The 19,417-nt window shown below is 45.3% G+C and overlaps 1 long non-coding RNA gene across 2 annotated transcripts; it reads left to right on the top strand.

Annotated features, from left to right (window-relative positions):
* The first annotated feature begins 11,803 nt into the window (after positions 1–11,803).
* On the top strand, positions 11,804–14,373 carry LOC115246578 (uncharacterized). Of its 2 annotated transcripts, none has more exons than XR_003885700.1 (3): positions 11,804–12,422; positions 14,006–14,076; positions 14,192–14,373. It is a non-coding gene; the product is annotated as an uncharacterized lncRNA (long non-coding RNA). The 2 variants fall into 2 exon arrangements; XR_003885701.1 differs by lacking the exon at positions 11,804–12,422 and adding an exon at positions 12,996–13,074 and having other exon boundaries at positions 13,152–14,076.
* The last annotated feature ends 5,044 nt before the right edge of the window (positions 14,374–19,417 follow it).

Consider the following 19,417-nt stretch of genomic DNA (forward strand, 5'->3'; position numbering starts at 1 on the left):
GAGAGAAGTTGATTAATCTGCCTGCCAGTCTACGACATGACACTAGTTCTGAGCTAAGGGCCATTTTGCTGTGGCTTTGTGATTTGCATTTCGCCCGAGATACACGGTCCAACCAGATCATCAACATCAGAATTCATGTGCAAGATGTGACCTCTGACAACAATTTTACTGTAAAATAACTGAGTCAATTGGAGTTATGAACCCCGAAAAGAGGAGGGGCTTATTTCCTGACCACAACCCAATTGAGATGCTTTAGTTCCGCTATATTTAACGTCAAACGTCAGGCGTGCAACGTGTGCGAAGGCTGATAAATCTCAAATCCTCATAAAACCATCAAGTGAATAAGTGCCTCGCCATTAACGTCGGCACGCTGTAACGTAAAACGCGGTAAATATAAATGCTCTCCAAGATTTAAAGTCACATTAAGGCCATCTGATGTGCACAGAAGCTCCTTTCCCCCAGAACAGCCGCAGCAAATGTCTCTATTTATGTTGGAATGTCTTTGAAGGAGCGCGTACGCAGAGTTTAATGAGTTGCTCTTTACGCTTCAATCAGGCACGTCTGGGAGGAAGCAAAATTGAAAATGAACTTTCACCACTCACATAACATTCCAGCCCCTTTATAAGGAACATGAAGGCCGTTTGCCTCCACATCCAGTGTCCTTGTTTATACTTGTGAGTGAGAAGCTCTCCACACTGGCTGGTTAATGGCGCCGCGACCCTAAACCCACCACCTCTGCCAATGTATCAAATGTAAACACGCACGCCAAAAACCCCTCGGCCTCTTCGGGGAGCGGCGGCGTGTCTTCTCTGTCCACTCAGACGCAGTTTCGTTTTTTTTTTTCCTTTTCTTTTGGGCTTGATTAACCACTTAGTTCCGTCTCTCAGACGCAAGATTGCAGGGGGGGGCAAGTAATGAAGTGCTTTTCAATTTGCATTCCTGAGAGCCTCCATTCGAGACTGCCCTCGCTGTTTGTTCTTCGTCAAGAGATGGCCGCCGTTTTAACGACGTCCATCCAAACCTCCTCCATATCTCTCCCTCATCAACCTAACTGCCAAGAACAAACACCATCAGTATGCATCCAAAGGTGGAACTTGGAGGCTTTTTGGCTCTCGAAGAGACGGCTGATGGCTCGTTCATCACTGTCATTATGCAGATTACAGTGTGGCCGGGAACGCCGCACTGGAGCCCTCTTCCTGTGCAGCGAGATGTCACCGTTCCATAAACTTGCCCGAAAACACTCGTGTGCTTTGCTCTTGTGAGCTGAGCGGCGTCGACGCCTTTATAGACAAACTGTCTCAAGCATCTGAAATTAGCAGTATTCAGAAAACACTTGAAAGTCAAGCTCATTTTTTCTTTTGTTATCAAAACGGTTCTAAGTTACCAGGTAAGTACATTAAAGCTCTATAAAGGAAGTATTAGGAGCATATTGCTGAAGCTCCTTCCCTTTTTTTTAAGCGCTGACTCGCGATTATATAATCTCATGATTATGAAAACACGATGACTTGCGAGAAAAATCTCAGATTTGGGGCAAATTGATGGAAAAGCTCCTGTCTGCACCCAGCTGCTCTGAAAAAAAAGAGGAAACATGGTGTGGTTTAAATCCAGGGCCCTTTCACTCGTCCGCGCCTCCACTGATGATCAAACAACAATTGGAAATCGCTCTGCACGCTAAATATCTGCAAGCTGTGGACTCGCTGAGGTCGGACCTGCAGCTGGACGAGCCTGTGCAAGAGGACGCGTCCCCCACAACCTCCAAAATACAGGTAATTACCTAATCGCTGTGGTGGCTGTTGTCATGACTACATGTATCGTTTACTGAGGCAAAACTAGAACTGCATCTCAGAGAAAATCCTGTTTCACAGGAAGCTTCCGGAGGGTGAGGTCGGAATTTTATTGAAGATTAACAACTGATTAATGAGATAATAAAACTGAGGAATACAAACAATCTGTAAATGAGGATTAAGCAGCTGTTGAGCGGAAAACAGCAGTTCTGAGTTGCAACAGCTGTAAATCTGCAAAGAGCCAATGTTACTAATATGGTTTATTCCAGTTTGGATGTATGCACAGGAATATTCCTTTCAGCATATCAACACGAGCCACCATATTGGCGTGCAGCAATATCAACTTTGTGTGATCAGAATGACACAGCGGGAATCTTTTTAAGTTCCTCATGGGCCTCTTCCCTAATTTGTCACCTGATAATGGTCACAATATATGAAAAAGAAGAGATGGGGAACTTCTGTAATCTTGCATCATGGGAATGTTGTTCTCAGACACGTGTGTGCGTAGCTTAGCGGGTGGGGGAGAGGAGAAACCGTGCACACCACATGCACGGATGAACATGTGGAAAGGCCTCATGGCATAATGTGTCACAATCAAGATGACTAAGAACTATTGTTTAAGGGGAAAAAAACCCTCAGGACCATAAATCCTAGACAACAAATTATATTACAAGACATAAATGAGGATGAGAGACGATAAAAAGGATAAAAGATTATTAAGTTTAGGCGTCAGACTGTTTTGTAGAAGTTGTCAAAGGCAAGATGGAAGAAGAGGGGCCTGCAGGGGTGGTGGCAGGTTCAGAGTGTAGTCTGCAGAAAATCAGAGCTGAAATCAGAAATGTAAATAGGAGAGAGTAAGGCCGAACAGCACCATCTAGTGGTTCCTGTGGGAACGACAGGTGACAGTTGAGTGTCTAATGAAAATGCAGTTTCGGGTGAACAAAAATTTCATGTAAGCTTTTGGTGGTCATAGTAGTCGTGGTACAGTTTAGATTGAGGGATCATCTTGTATATGTGAGCACCGGACGATGGCAGCTGGAGGGAGTGATGCGCAGGAAGAATGTAAACCCTCTGCTCAGGCGGCTGACTTCAAAGCGAGTCCGCGGCAAACCTCCTCTCACCCTCAACCGATGAAAAGTGAAAGTCAATGCTCATCCACGGTCTGCAGCCCTTTCTCGGAGCCCCTCTTTGAAGTCACATAATGGATCTGATTGACTTGTGCGGCAGACACACGTATAGAGTTGTGCTTGAAAACACACGCAGTCAGTAAATGTTTTCCTGTAGAAGTACTGACAAGGCTCAGCCGAGGCCCACCGCACCGTTTTGGACTTCCCTGGAAGCATCAATTCAAGTCATTCTTGCCATTTTAGAACTGCTGTGCAGGCATTTACTTTTAAATGCTATTCAATTTGAACCAACCATGATCTACGGTTCCAATGAGCGGCAAAATAAAAGCACTGCTCTTATTGTAGAGACTAAACTGAAGCCTAATCGTCCTCGGCGTGATCAGTGTTAGAGGCTGAAGCCCCTGCACGTCTGAGCTCTTCCTCATTATCTTGGCTCGCTCACTCATGTCCTGAACTCAAGGAACAAAACTCTCGCTGCGGCCTTGTTCCCCTAACGCCAGGAGACGGAATAAGAGAGAATTAGCAGCGAGAAAAAAAAAGAAGCAAATAAATAGGTGTCTTCAACAGATGAGAGCACGGCAACAAAGGCCACCGTGGACGGCGGGGAGAGCGAGGGAGAGAGAGTTAAAAAGGAAGGGGGAGAGGAGGGAGACGCCTTGATGAACATAAAGCTCAAAAGGAAGTGAGAGTTGAGTGGCTCGGACGTGATGATGAGAGGAGAGCAGGACAAAGTGGTGGGTTTTAATGAAATGAGGCAGACAAGCGTGTGTGCCCTTGGATCGGCTACAGGTTGGGTACCAAACGACTCATTCTAAGAGCAAAGTTTTGCAAAGTGGGTCCGTTTTGGCTGGTCCCCACAACTCCAAAAGACTGCCTGACGGTTCAGATTTGTTTTAAGGTTGAGCTTAGGGAGCTGGGCAATGTATGATGCCTATTGCAGTCCCCACAAATATAGAATAATGGTGATGTGTGTGTGTGAGTGTTTTTATCTGACACACTTAGCATGTCCTCAGAAAGTGATCCTCTCCACTTCCTGTCTTCATACGGGTGGAAGAGGATTATTTCAGGTTGTGTAACATCACCAGACAGACAGACAGACAGACAGGCAGACAAACAGACAGACAGACAGACAGACAGACAAGTTGTAAAATCCAAACCCTATTACCACTCAGCTGTCCGACTTGCTCGAGCACATACTGTATTTAGAAGAAAATCAAATGAATTAAACTTTGACAAAAAGGATTCACAAAGGGACAAAGTCCAAAACAGGACACATGGAAAATCAGGAAATTGGTGAAAATGAACAATGGAAATGATGAGGACAGGACTGATTTGTGTGCTGAAGAGAGAACAGAGGCGGGCTTTGCATGCGTGAGTGGATGACGCATTTAACTTGTGGTTTTAATTGTGTGTGACTAACCGAGAGCATCGACCTGCATCAAATGCATCCTGCTTCCATATTTACACCCAGTATTGACGTTTTGCTGCCGTAAACATGCTAATCCACATTAACGGCATTGACGTAATGGGACATGCGGTTATGAACAACCTGTTTGTGCCTGAGGTTCCTTCTACACGTGTAAAGCTGTCTGATCACGTAGATCCTGACTATAATTAGCTGATATTGTGTCGCCTGAAGACGTCACGCTTGCCCAAAACGAGCAATCCCGAGTCAGATCACAGAACCTGCGAATCAGGCCTGAAGCGGAACAGCTAGCTTACCCTTACCTGTCCTGGTTGGGCCGGCTGCAGGGCATCACGTGTCTGTGGGCCGTCAGCGGGAGGCTTTTGATTCTACAGCCAGACTCATCTGACCTGAACGACTAAAGACAAACCAACGACAATAAAAACAACACTGGTAGAACAAGCGCGGCAGTCATATGGGGGTGTCATGAGTTCAGGACATCGCCGTCACACTGCTGGAAGCATTACACGCTCATTTAATACACGGTCGATGATGTAGTAGCCGTCAGCTAATTATGGTGGAGGAGAGGACACGCTGAGTCACAATTAAAGGACAAAATGAAGGACAAGAGCCTTAAATTGTCACAACGATACGCTCACAGATTCAAGTGACTACTGGACGCTGGTCCTCTGGAAAGCCTTCCACTGTTGACTTCTTCTCAACAACGGTGGCGACGGAAAAAACGTTTAAATTCAGCGTAAATATATTTACCTCATTGAACAAGGAAATTGGCTACCAGGCTCGTCCCCGTCCAAACCTGCACGCCGTGAAACATTCCATCTCTGTAAACTGCTATTTATTCTGAATCAGAGTCACAAACAGACTCATCGTCCGCACACACACACACACACATCAATTTGGCATTGATTGCTACTTCACCTGTTGGTCTGTGTAATGCATCTCTCTGATCCTTTGAGCTCGCCGCCATGATCCCTGTGATCCGTTGTGTTCCCATCACGGTCCGTCAGGACTTCGGAGCAGATGTCTGCTGTCAGAAAGCATCTGTGTCAAAAGGGTTCAAATAAGTTTCCTAAAAAACACATCAAACCGATTGTCATGATCAGACTGACTTTGGCCTTAAATCTCGTTTTATTGTTCATTTCCAGGATTTGGCGGCAGCTTTTAAATATACACATTTACCACAAAGGGTTGACTCTTTGGTTTCTGACTTGGTGACAATGCTTCCACAGTGGATTAACATTCCTCAAGGACTCGCTCACACAATCAAGTTATATTTCCTTAAATATCACAAGAATGCTTTCATCATCATTCAATATTTAATATAAACCTCTAATATAACAACTATATAATACAGCAACAAAAAAAACTAGCGTGAAGCTAGTTGACAGCTATTTTGAGAGGCACCTTGAAGACAAAGACCCCAGCTGAAGACGCACAAAAACGCTAATTGTTACAAATGACCATTCCGTGAGGAATGCACGGAGCTGGAAAATACCGTCCCTCCACACGTGCACACATAAAAACATTTCAACAACATGCAAAGGAATGGTGCAGTGAAGGTTTGGAAAAGGCAGCAGAAGGTGGTTGAATCTCTTTGGTAACAGCTGCTTTTTACTCAAATATTGTTCATTTACGTAAAAAAAGTGAATTAATTAAAACAAAATCCATGTGAGGAAATGACATCCTGATTTAGCTGACGAACGGGCTGACCCGCATCTTTCCTTTATTTATGATTCCGATATCGTCCAAATCGACAGACATTCCCGGGGCGTGCTGCTCGTTGTTACTTCAGTCACGCCATCCATTCACAAAAATACTGATCGAATTAAACTTGCATGCAACGAGGAGCCCTTCATCACGGACCAGGCACAGTTGGGATCGTCGATATGTGCAGCACGGTAGGTTCTGGAGCTCACGTTATGAAGTGATCTTGACTGAAACAGCGCACGTCTGTATATGCTCACGCGACAGGCGGCTAGTTCAAGTCGAAGCTATCTGGGTGGAAAGAGATGAATGTTACGGCTAATTTTTGACCTCCTTCCAGCATACTGCACAGGTGTCTGGGGTTTGCCATTAGTTCTGTCTGACTGGAAGTGCTGATGTCATCGTAAAGAGTCCTAATAAATGTCGAGGGTCGGCCTCGGGTCACGTGTGCTCAGTGTTGTCCTCTATAAACAAGGACGCGACTGACAAATTCAATCTGAGCATGCTTAATATGACAATTTCATTAAATAACAGGATAATCCGCTGTCTTATCCTTATTTCCCCTTTCTCCTCAGATCCAGTTTGGCCCCGTCAGAGATGTTCCAGTCGTGCTTTGGCCCAGACAAGCAGTGGGCGGTCAGACAGGAAGATGACGGACGGGGTTTATTTCATGCACAACCACATCCTCACAGCTGGCCTCAGTTCTACAGCCCCCGGCCACGGAATGTCATTCATCATTTCCAACACCGGTGTCCCTACGGCCGTCAAGCCCAAAACCCCGGCTGGGTCCGATCCCGAAACCCGTGGAAGGTAGGTTACAACAGAGCAAACAAGTCACCCCTTACACTTTAATAAGAAGGAATCCCTCCATCAATGGGGCTGATTCTTCCCTTGATAACCCAAATCAGTGCTTCTTTCCTAATTACAGAGCTCTGACGTGAGTACGTAGTAAAAGCAGCAGGCTCCTCCTGCCCCGGGCATGTAAACAAACAGTCCCACTTCATTATCCAGTTGTGGCTAAAGGTGGAGCGGACAGCCGTGACAGTGGCAGCACAACCCACCCGTGTGACCACGTTCACATAAGGACCTCCGTGTCCAAGGGATCATTCCTTCGGAATTTTGTCTGTAGGGATTGTAGGGCCATTGTCCGGGCTGAGAACCCCCAACAATGTGCTGACAGATCACCGAGCCATGGCAGCCTGTTCCGTCCGAGCCTTCCGTGCGTACTGACGTGCTGCTGCATAAATCTGCATCTTCAGATTGCAGCAGGATTGCGCGCGTCTTGTTGGGAATTCAGATATCTGATTTATTTCCTTCCTGCTTTGCTTTGATGCAAAAGTGAGGCTGAATTTTGGATGGCCGGGATGTGTCAGAGCGATCCTGGAAGAAGCCAACGACTCCCAGGTGGAAGTCTGGGGCTGAATCTGGAGCTTTGGGGAGGGAATTTCTGGAAGGGAGGCGGAATAAAAAAGCATCCCTGCAGTATATTGGATGGATGACTGGATTTCAAAGCGTGGTTGCAGTATGTTTCACTGGAAACCTTTCATGTGATAAAGTCGGGTGGGTGTCCGTGCGTCTGCAGGAGAGCAAAAACACACCAGAGAAAATCCGCTTTGGCGGGTGGTTGCTGGAACACTGCACTTTTTTATTTTCTCAAAAATCAACACGCGATCTGAAAATAATTTAACGGTAGAGACATTATAACCTGTTGGAAAGGCTACTTATCATCTAGTAGTTCACTTCTGTGCTTCACTCTTGAATACAGCTGAGATTTACATCAAAAATATCACCCAAGGAGTCGGAATCTAGAGGATAAAGTCAGAAAAGCCAAAACAAAAAGGCTCACAGCACAATTGTGCTAAACCTTTTCACTTTTATTATTTATTTATCCCTCTAAAATATTGAAGGACATGTCAAGTCTTATGTTTAAAGGAGAGGTGAAAAGTATTTGAACTAATTGGAATGAGGTGCAATCACATAAATTTGAGCTTTGTTTAAACCTTCAATCCCAAAAAACACTGCAAAGAAAATACAAAAAAAAAAAAAAAGAACAAAATTTAAGTGGAATGTCTGAGACGAGGTGAGAACAGAGGCAGAGGAGGGTTGTCAGGCTGGTGGGGACCTCAGAGAGCAGTGGTGATGGGTCCGGACCACCCATCAGGACTGGCTGAGAGCCCGCTCAGGCCCGGTTGGCATGCTGGAATGGATGCACGGATGAATAACTGGAAGGACAGACGGAGACAGAAGTCCAGTGTAATGATTCCTGCAGCGGGAACGATGTGCTGGAAACACCTGGATGGAAAAGGCTATCATCGGCAACACCAGCAATTAGGGCTGGCTCTGTTTGTGGTGGAGCTCTTCAATGGAGCTTCATGTAGCCAAGTCCACCAAAAACCTCCGTGTTGATGCTCGTCCAGGGCCTCAGACGAGCCGGGTGGTCACGGCTCTTACACTGAACACAACCAAGCAGTTGTACCAGAGATTCTTAAAAACATGCTCCGTTCTTATGGAAAGCACATTTCTGACCTTTTTTTTGACCCGGGGCTGATGGTGTGTTTATCCACTGTGATACCTGGCCAAAATAAGCAGTCAGAGTAAAGGATTAGGACTGTTCTTTGGTTTCTGGGGCAACGAGAGGTTAGAAAAAATGAGGGAGGCGACCTGATGTAATTAGGAAGGAGGAACCGATCCCAGGAACTTTTAAGGTGTTTGGATGTGAGTGTGTGATGAGCATCGGGGCCCAAATGGGACTCAAAATCCACAGCTACGGCTATTTCAAAACAAAACTTTGCCTCATCAGAAAGGAGATCACGCTTTACCCGCAGGTGATAGGCACTTTTATTCCTCCTCAAAGGTCACGTGGACCGTCATTCCATCACTTTCAAAGCAGGGCGAGGACAATGATAGAAATATAAGAAGGAGCAGCGCACAGGTCTGTTGTCTTATCGATCCAGCGCCGCTGCCACGCCAGTAACATCACGGGGGTTGCTGATGAAATTGCTCTGTTTTGGATGTTTTCCACAAAAATCTTTCTTTTAGCTCCTGCTGATACGGTGTTATCTGGTGCTAATAGGATTACACATTATGGGCCTCCAAATACTTCATGTTCAGTTGTTTTGCATCTTAAACTGGACATAACCCCATCCTAATCACACACACACACACACACACACACACACACACACACACACACGTCACTGCCCCTTAAGCTCACCTTTGATCTCCTACTATACAAAAGGCGGAGAACAATTGAATGGACTGTCTGGATAATTGACGTGAAGAACAAAAACACGGGCCACTCCTGGACAGAATATATCATAATCCTTCAAGGTAGGGCAGCGGGAGGGGGGTGTCAAGGCCACCAAGATAGCTATTCATAGTGTCCAGAGACGTGGGGAGACCTCCGGGAAGGATATTGTGAAGTGTTGGTATGAGGCTTGGTATGACAACGCTGGGAAGAGGGCGGAGGATTGACTCGGCTTCACAGCTGAGGTTAATACCATGAGAACTGTCTGGGTCTGGACCCAGAACCCATCCTTTCCTCACCAGTGGCTGTGGCCCAAGCCCAGCGTGGTAAAATAAGGCAGTCGAGTGATGAGTGATGTCCCGTCTCTTTACCTTGTGGCTTTACAACAGCTGGAACGTTAAAACACATCTGAGGAAAGTTCCAGTGTGTGTGTCTGTGTGTTTGCATTCAAACCTGGGTCTGAAAGTGCAAATTCAAGGCTAAAACCTGTTTAAAAGCTGAGTATAAAAGCATAAGCCCCGCCCCCTACCTGCTTTATTCCAGGTAGGATGCCCTCGGTGATGCAAACTAAACCTAATTAAATGAAGGACCTCCTGTGTAATAATAATAATAATAATTATTATTATTATTATTATTATTATCATAATTATAATTATTATAATAGTGCTAATTGGATGACACTTCCAGCCCTGATCCATGCTTCGCTCCGGCCCTGACTGTCCCCGGGACCCCTGCATACTCCACAGCCTTTATAAGATTAATGCAGTAGATGGAGCAGGTGTCTGCCAAAATTCCATTCCTATTTAAACCTCCAAGTCCATACCGGCAACTTAATCCTATTAGGCCTAATTGAGTGAAGTCGACAGTCTTTTTCAGTTAAACTAAGTTCACGCACTAATGAGATTCAAAAGGTCCTATGTGCTGGAGAGTATGCTAGCGTGTGATTAGGGAGGTGGGCAGCGTGCACCAGGGAGTGTAAGCAGGGACTGAGGTATTTGCACTTGTAGAGGTTTCCAGCTGTGCCTGTCTTTAAAGGAAGGGGGGTGGCCTGGAGGTGTCTCTGCAGGACAGATTAGCTCTAGGGGGGAGAACAAGAACAACATTACTGATATTCAGGGACCCCCGGCGTGTTTGTTTATGTTTGCGAAGCCCAGTCACAATTTTGGGGCTGTAAAATATGCACGCAGGTGTGCAGCTGCTGAGGTCCCCACTCGGGGTGGAGGAGCAGCAGCCCCTTCACCACTGACTCCAAATTCCAGTGGACAGTTCTCCAGGGTAAAAGACACCTATACACTTCCTTCACCCCCCCCCCTAATGAAGACAACAAATGATGGGAAACAGAAAATCAGGATCCGTGCACTTAAATCTTGGCCTCCTGCTTCTAAAAAAGCCCCTCTTCCCTCTATGTCGCCAATTTTCTCACATGGAGGTCAAAAACTTCCTGTGAACAAAGGGATGGGGAGATATGATCTCAGGGACAAAGCTGGGCTTGTAGAGCAGCGTGTCGCTCTGGGATCAACAACCTTTTCAATTTATAGGCTTCATTCTCTAACACGCCGCATTAGGGAGGTCAGAGAGGGACACGGCGTGTAGCCAGTGGCAACGCAGGCCCGAGGGCCCGACCTTTAGACGTCAGTCACCATTGGAGATGCAACGTCCTTTTGAAGGGGACGACGACAACAGGACTCCAGAAGGAAAACTTTAGCATAAAATTGGTCTTGCATGGCCTTTGGGGGCGAGGGGACAATTAAACACGGGCAGAAATGGAGCTGTTGGAGACGTAACCAGGTTGGTCGGGTTTAAAGGTGAATAATGTAGTTCACGATGGCAAACTGCCATGTTTTTAGCCTCAGACAGGTGAAGCGAAGCTCCGGCAGCTGTTGCTGGATAAATGTGTTAGCGTCAGCTCTTAAAACAGGAGACGGAACACAACTGTGGAGCTGGCCTTAAGAGACCTTAAGAGACCTCAAGATGGGAAGAAAAAGTCCCAAAACAAATCTCAAGATTTGTAGTTTGAATGGAGCAAATAAAAACAGAATCACTGTGGATTAATCCATTAAACTCTGTCTGTTCCGCTAATTATGTTCAAGATGGATTGAATTCATGGACGTCTGTAATCTGATTTTTCTTTTTTCTTCCGTTGACCTTATTATACGCAGGATGAACCCTGGCAACGCAGAACAAGTCAGACAGTTTAATATAATAATAAAAACAGGATAATTTGATAATGTAAACGTTTGAATGTAAATGTCATTTCTAGTGTGGAGGAGCCTCTGAAAAAAAAAAAAGGTTCAAAGGTGAAATTTCCCTTCAAACCTTCCTCGCAGTGGCGCGAGGTCACTGAGCTGGAGTCAACCCTGAACGCAGACGCATCCAGTCTGATGGCCCTTTTATCATCAAAGCAGAGCCCAGGTTGACCCCATAACTGTCTGACAAACATTTGTTTGTGTGTGTTAGTTTAACAGCGGGAGGGGGGGGGGGGGCAATGAAGTGAGAGGAGAAAAGAATTGTAATAATTGGCATAATTCAAGGTGGCTGGGCACAGCCGGGGGAGGGGGCGTCAGCATTGGGCGAATCTCTGCCATCCTCAAAGAGAGACGCTCTGCGCAATTAGCCGCGCGAACCCTGACCCCGCTCAGAATAATTAATGAATAACAGAGGGGATAAAGACAAAAAGGAGCGGAGCGGTCTGCTTGAGTGGTGAGGGAGGGTAATACATCAAAGAATGCTGTTAATTGGCCCTGTGGCTTTCATTCTTTGCCCTATTTCTTTCAATTCATTGACTCAAAATAATGGGTTCAGGTTCATTATCAACAGGTCGTAAGCCCTGGCAGCACCGAAATTCAAGTCAAGGGCGTGCGCGGGGGGAGCGCCTATAAGCTGAACTGCATACAAAAAAAGGGCGCGTGCGCACGACAGCGTATGTTTTGAGGGCCTCCCCCAAATCCCCGACCAGGTCGATTCCTCACGGGGGGAAACTACGAGTTGAAAAGTTACTGGGAAGAGCGCAACAGTCGGTCAGCGTTCCGGCTTTTTTCCAACGTCACACAAGTGCCTTTTTTTTTTTTTTTTTTTACATGTTGGCGAACGCCCCGAGTGTCTTCATGATGCTGGAGTATAACTGGTACGGGCAGGTGAGTGAATCCGACGCACCTGCGGGCGCAGAGATGAGGGTGGTGAAATTACTGTTTGGTGGATGATTTCATCGCGGACAATTTTCAAACACTCCTCTCATGTCACACGTTGGCCTTGAATTTCTTCGATTCAGCTGCAAAATCAGCTAATTTAGAGTAGCATCACGGAAATTTAGCAGCAACCACAGTCAGAACAGAAATAGCAAGCTAGGAGGATCAAAGCGCTGTTGGCTTTCGGGGTGATTATGTAAGGAGAAAAGACTCCCTTCACAGCTCCAGACACATACCGAACACTTAAAACTGCGCTGGATAGCAAAATATTGTGCGGATTTTGGTGGCAGAAATGTAAAAATGCTTTTGAGTTTGGAAATTCAGGCAGTTTCATCGTTTGTCTTCAAAAAGAGTTCTGAAAAGAACCGATGCTTTCAAGAATCCTTTAATCGAAACCCGAAATCCGCAACGCTGACTGTTGTTTTTGACGACGTTTAACCTCCACGTCAAATTTGAAACGCACAACAAACCAACTGAGCAAGAGCGAGCCTAAAGGTCACGTGAAGTCCGCTCATGCACATGAACAGTAATCCATACAAAACGGCAGGCGGGGCCGCTAACTCAATCGCACTAACTTCATCTGTGCGCTGCACATGACCAGGTGAGCGGCGTTCCACCGCGTAACAGATCACAAATAGCTGCGTTCTTTTATTTTTACTTTTATTTTTTCATTCCAAGCGACTGCAGCGCGGTTGCGACTTCACACCGGAGCTTTCAGGCCTTCGAATCCCCGAGTGAGACATCAAACAATTAAGCTTAAAATACGCCTTTCAACTGAGGCCTTTGGTCTTGGCGGCGCCCCACCGTGATAAAACGACCGGTGTCGTCTCACGTTAGCGTTGCGCAGGTGCCTCCTTCGCCTGCACATAAGATCTCCTCTCCACTGCCTTCGTGGCTCCTGCTCTGTCTGCAGGCGAAGGATGTATTGATGATTTCATCTGTTACGTAAAAGCAGCTTTTAAAAGAAGAGAAAAAAGGGCTTTAATCCCGAAAGGATTCGCTCTGTGCACAAGTATTGATCTCACGCTGATGTGATGCGATTACTTGCGAAATTGAGTTTCACAGTGGTATTCGGATCCGCTGATGAGATACGTCACCGTGACAACTTCATAGATGGGAGGAAAGATACACTAAAACAACATCGGTTTCAGTTCATGAGTGCGTTTTAAATGCTTTGAAGGCCAGGAGGCATGGACGCAGAGGGCCAGCCGGATTCGTGAACAGTTCTATGAGATTATCTGGAGGGAAGGTTCCAGTATATGCTGCCCAATGCTTACATGTGCAGAATCGCCACGAAATAGCTAATTCGTTTTCAGCCCTTTAAAAATTGGAGCATTCTGACACGCGATTTAAATACTGTACGTCAGAAGGGACGCACAGAATGGGCCTTCATTATTGAATGGAGGTGTTTTTAAATGCCAAATGCTCCTCACTAAAGGTGCTTCATCAAATTTGGATGCAAAGAAATAAAAGATAAACCTGATTACCTTCATTTGACTTCAATTTAATTAGATGTAATTGCATTATCCAAGGTACCAGGCTGACATTAAAGGGTCCGGTACACATTCCAGGACGCGAGCTGAAGACATAATGTGGGAGTTTGGTGAGCCTTGTTGCCTTTCTGCTCCTTACTTATTAAAGCCAAGCGTGCTAGCGTGCTAGCGTGCTAGAGGCCTCAGCAGGGTGTCTTTATAGTCGCTACAACAGTGTCTGTGCAGCTCAGATGGGTTGTTGTGCCGTGGCCTTACAGTCCAGCCTGCGATGGTCCGGTAGCAGAGGCTGGAGCGGGTGTCGGTGCTCAGGAGCTGCTCCGTTAGCTCTGCTCATTAACGCCGCGGGTGTGACGCCAGATCAGCACTGTACATTTTTATGCATGTAAAAATATAATTTTATTGATGAATAAGTTGCCCTTATTAAGAATTCCTTCATATGCATCTGGGAAACTTGATGATATCCAGATTTATTAGTAACTACTATGGAATATTACCATTTTAAAGCCATCCTAAACTGATATTATATACAGTACACATACATGCAAGACGTCCTGCACTGCTTTACCAAATATTAGATAATATTAGAGGACAGAATAGACTGGATTATTGTGGTTTTACGTCGGGAAGGAAACTGGGACTAAATGAAGAATAAACTAAATTGGTCTCAGGCGCAGCTAATTACTCAATTATGATGACAGCAGACAGTAGGCGGAACAGTATGATCCAATAAACATGAGGAAAATACATTTTTTTGAAAAAAAGAATCATGTTAAAATGAGATAAAAAGCCTGGGGTTCAAGAGGCTTTTCAAGAGATCCAAACTGACGTGGATCATATGATATAGAACAATATGCTCATAAAGACACAAGCCTGAGCTTCTCCGACCCCCCCGTAGGATGAGGAGCCCTGGCCTCCCCTCCTCGCAGACCGCCTCAACCATTCAAACGACAGGGGTGCACAGATGAAGCTGCAAGGACAAAACAAACAGCTCTTTGTCCGCGGTAAAATCTACACGATCATCTCTGGCAGGGTCAGCTTTGATTTGATTTTCTGCTTAGTTCTCATTAAAGAGCTATTGCATTATTTAATTTCCCCAAATTGAGTTACGAGGTGGGACGGAGATCAGTGTAACTCTGCCAAAAAAGCTTTTGAACACAGCCTGGCAAATTTAGCACACAGATGCATTTTCTGTTGCTCTGGGGGCAGAGGAGCATCTGTTTGATGCCACTGCTGAGCTCCAGAATGGGAACTATTTCACATTTGGATGTCCAGTGTTGGAATAGTGCTCTTTGCAGGGTCACAAACGACTTTCTAAAATGCTCGATATGCTGCACATTCCTCAATTGATCAGTGGCGGGAACAGGTTTCGGACTATTATTAGGATTAAAGCCTGTTGCAATTTCCAACCAATTTAGCAAAAACTAAATTTTATATCCAAACATTAGTTGTAACTAAGGGAGAACAAATTTAATTTGCCAGCTTGCCAACTGCAGCAGTCTCTCTCTGTCTCACACACACACTCTTGTACTTATATCTTTGTGAGGACTTTCATAGGCAGGATACATTACACAACCTTTACCCCGACCCTCCCACCTCACCCTGATTCTGACCTAAACCGATTCTAACCTAACCTTGAAACCAAGGCTTAACCCTCAAACTGTCCTTTGAGGTTGGGAGGACCAGTCAAAATGTCCTCACTTTGGAATGAAGATTTTGGTACTCAGTATGTAGCAAGTACAACACACACACACACACACACACACACACACACACACACACACACACACACACACACACAGAGGGTGCTGGGCAAGAGCAAAAACGGCTGTAACCTTACAAAAGTGATGGTTGTCGTACGGAGGGCTGATCACAAGCACACTGACATCGGCTGCTTTAATGACACCCACATTACACATGGTTCTCTCCCGGGACCCAAACAGACACCCTTCAGTCATGGCCTACTAATGTGAGATCCGGGAGTGTTCCCACAGCGCTTCACATCTCTATTCACATTTGTGACAAATCTTGTTACTATTATCTGTCCACAAATCTGGGATAAAATGGCAGCACAGGAAGCCCTCTCCGAGATTTCCATCCATCTGTGCACATACGGTTTATCTCACCGGGCTAGCTACTCCCAAATTGTTACATTTGGGGATATTTCTGGCTGGGATAATTGAATAATGTGTGTCATCACTGTCTCAGAAGTGGGACCTTTGTTCAGCCAAGGATACATGCAGAGATGGTGCCAACAACAGAGGAGCCTAGTTAAGATGGGTCAGTTGGTGGAGGTCACCGGAGGTCAGTCGCGGATAAGACTGATTTAGATTTAGGGTACGCGGGCACGGGACCGGAAATATGACCACGCAATTCAAAAATCCATCTTAAGTGACAACATGTCCTCAACTGCAGTCTTAAAATCCCAGAATTCTGTCAAGTTTGATGGTAATCTCCCAGCCTTGAGGTGTATTTCAGACATGCGTTATTATTCTAAACTGAAACATAAACACTCATCACAGGTTCTTGCTTTTCAACGCCACACACAACACTGTCGTTAAGTCTGGATAAAGAACAGGATCATGCTGCTTTTCAAAGTAAAACAGTCAAATATGAAGTTATTTTAATATGGCGTCAGTAAAAGTCAGTTCTACCGGTGGAATTACTCCATTCTGTGACTTTCTGGTTCCCAGGTTCTCTTAATTACGACATTACCTGCATTTAAACGGCGATCCCTCTTCGGAATATGACATTGTTTGATTTTTTTGGGCCGCTTTATTCTCTTTTTATTCCAATGCACTGACCAGAGTTCTTAGCACAGTCTCTGCCCTCTGAAAGGAAAAATGTCTCCACGCTCTCTTGAAATTCTCAGTGTGTGACATCAGAGCCGGTTTAAACGGCGCGCATGTTCCAGTGTCGGAATAAACCAAGTGTGACATGGAAGCTTAAATCCTCCCGTTTTCCGAGCAGACAAGTGGCTCTTTGTGTGCAGCGCAAACCTTATGTGATCAGTTTGAGTAAGGTCAGGGCTGATTTAATTTTCTGCTTAGTTCTCATTAAACAGCTCTTTCGTTATTTAATTTCCCACAATCAGGTAGGAAAAAATAAAAATGGTAGAATAATCAGTGTATCTTCAATTAATTTCTTCAATCAAGTCTGGGTTATTTCTGCCATGTTTGATGCTCCTGCTGCTCAGATTTACTATCAGCTTCTATCCACGAACTTGTCCAATAACTATTTAATTGGCTTTTATATATATTGTGTAGTTGTTTGCTATAGCTCTGAAATTTATCGCGTGGCCATAAAATGCAATTACAAATGATTTAGGAGATATTTTACAATATCAGCTAAATCACAACTGCTAAATCACATATCATCGCCGGCCGAGCTGTACGAGTCCACCTCGGGATTTGAGTGTAGCGAACATTTGATGCCTCCCAAAGTTGCCCAGGTGTTACGCGTGCCCCCCCCCGAACGTGCGGTAAAGCCCAGGCTCTTCCTGTTATGGCTGCCTTCCCTTCGGTTTGTTGTCATTATCCGCCAGGTCAGGGAAGGCCTTCGCCTTGCGGAGCCGAAACCGTCTCACAATCAATCATGTGCAGAATTTTAATAAGACTTCATCTTCATTGTTTCTGTCGGAGCCCTCCGGGCCCTCTTTTCACCGTCTGCCAACGGCAGAGATTAAAGCGCTCTGACATCATTCACGGAGGCAACGCCAACAGACGGCGGAGCCTGTTCGAGCTCACTGGACGGTGAGGCTAAAGGCTGAGGTGTCCTCTTTCGGAACCATGACCACTGCAAAGCAGTTTACCCACAATGCTGAGCGTCATTTGTGGCATCCACCTGCAGGATAGCGACGGCTTTTCTTGGATCATTTTGGACCTTTCAAACAGAACAATTCTGAACGCACAAGACTCGTGAGCTGGTGCTGGAAGTAGCAAACTTCACCTATGAATAAAAGCTCATGTTATTAACAGATTCTGACCAAATTGTACCCAAATTCATTATAGCTGCAAATGAAAACGCAGGTGAAAATTTACTCTGTGATGATGAACGGTGCAGATCAGAACTGGCAACTTCTCTACAGCCTCTCCTACAAGGTTAAAAAGCTAAAAAAAAGAAAGAATTGCCCCTTTTTGGAGGCTTTTAAAAATGGGAAGTGAGCCTGTCTGATGAATAGAGGGAGCTGAGTCGACAATTATGCTGCAGCAGCCAAGAAGCCGGCGCCCCCTCTCAGCTTCCTCCTAGATTTGGGGACAACCATCAAAGACTGATCTTTGTGCCCAACAGGGGGCGCAAGACTGGAGCTGGTCCTGAAGATTGTGGGCAAGGACGTGAAGACGCTTAAAAACAAATACAATCCAACGCAGGCACCAGATTCCGTAGCTTTTGAAACACCTCAAGAACATTGTACTAATCCAAAAATGTCTCAATCATCGTCTCTAGGACATAGAGAGCAAAGGGAGCCTGCAGGTTGGCCTTAAAATTTGAAAAGATGGAACCATCTAATCAGAGTTGTGACTACATGTTTAAAAGTTGTCGGTACCAGAAGAATTAATCAAGCAAACCAATGAATCTGAATCAGCACATTCATTTCGACCACCCTATTTTGGGTCTCATCTCAACAGAAAATGTTCATTGTGTACATGACAGAGTTCTTCCTGAAAAAAATGTGACCGTGTAACAGTGCAAAGGTACGGTGCCACGTAATCTGCTCGGAATCACACCATAATTTCAGGATCTTGGGTTCAAATGAAAGAACAGAACAATATTTTCCAGATTGTCCAGGATGGGACACATGGGCCTAGCTGGTGTCCAGTTGTGTGGTTACAACGTAGATAGAAGAACTGATTGATCGTGAAAGACAGAAAAAAAAAAGACACAGTGTTTACTGTGCAGCCTCGAGGACTTAAAGAAGGTATGTGAGCTTTATTTTTGGAATGCAGGGGCCGTGTTGCATGTGCTCATGGTGCACACATGCATGTGAGCAGAGGAAAATCTTTCTCAGGTGTTCCTGTAAACAGGCTCCTTTTCACTGCTGAGCGAAAAACGTGTCCTAATTGATTTAGCTGCAAAAATCGTATTATTCCATTTCATCTAATTAAATGTCCTCTACACCGGGTACAGGCTCCATTGCATTTTTCACCTCAGCTCTCTTTGCCTCAGCATGTGATGTCTTTCGGATTAGAATATTCAAAAAAACAGAAAAAAAAAAAACCCCACGCCTGCTGGGAGCAACGTGTTCGGCACTTGTAAATTCATCCGAAAATCGCTCGTTTCCAAAAGAGACGTCCAACCGCGTCAACACAAATATATGCAGATGCTAATTATTATTATTGATTTGTGTTCTGAGGGCGACGCGGGACTGACGGTCCCAACGGCGAGGGTGGATTACAGCCTGGTCAACTGGTCAGAGCAATTGTTCATTAGAAATATTTGAAATTGAAGGAAGGC

This window comes from Takifugu rubripes, chromosome 18 (genome assembly GCF_901000725.2).
Source record: "Takifugu rubripes chromosome 18, fTakRub1.2, whole genome shotgun sequence".
NCBI classification, from domain to species: Eukaryota; Metazoa; Chordata; class Actinopteri; order Tetraodontiformes; family Tetraodontidae; genus Takifugu; species Takifugu rubripes.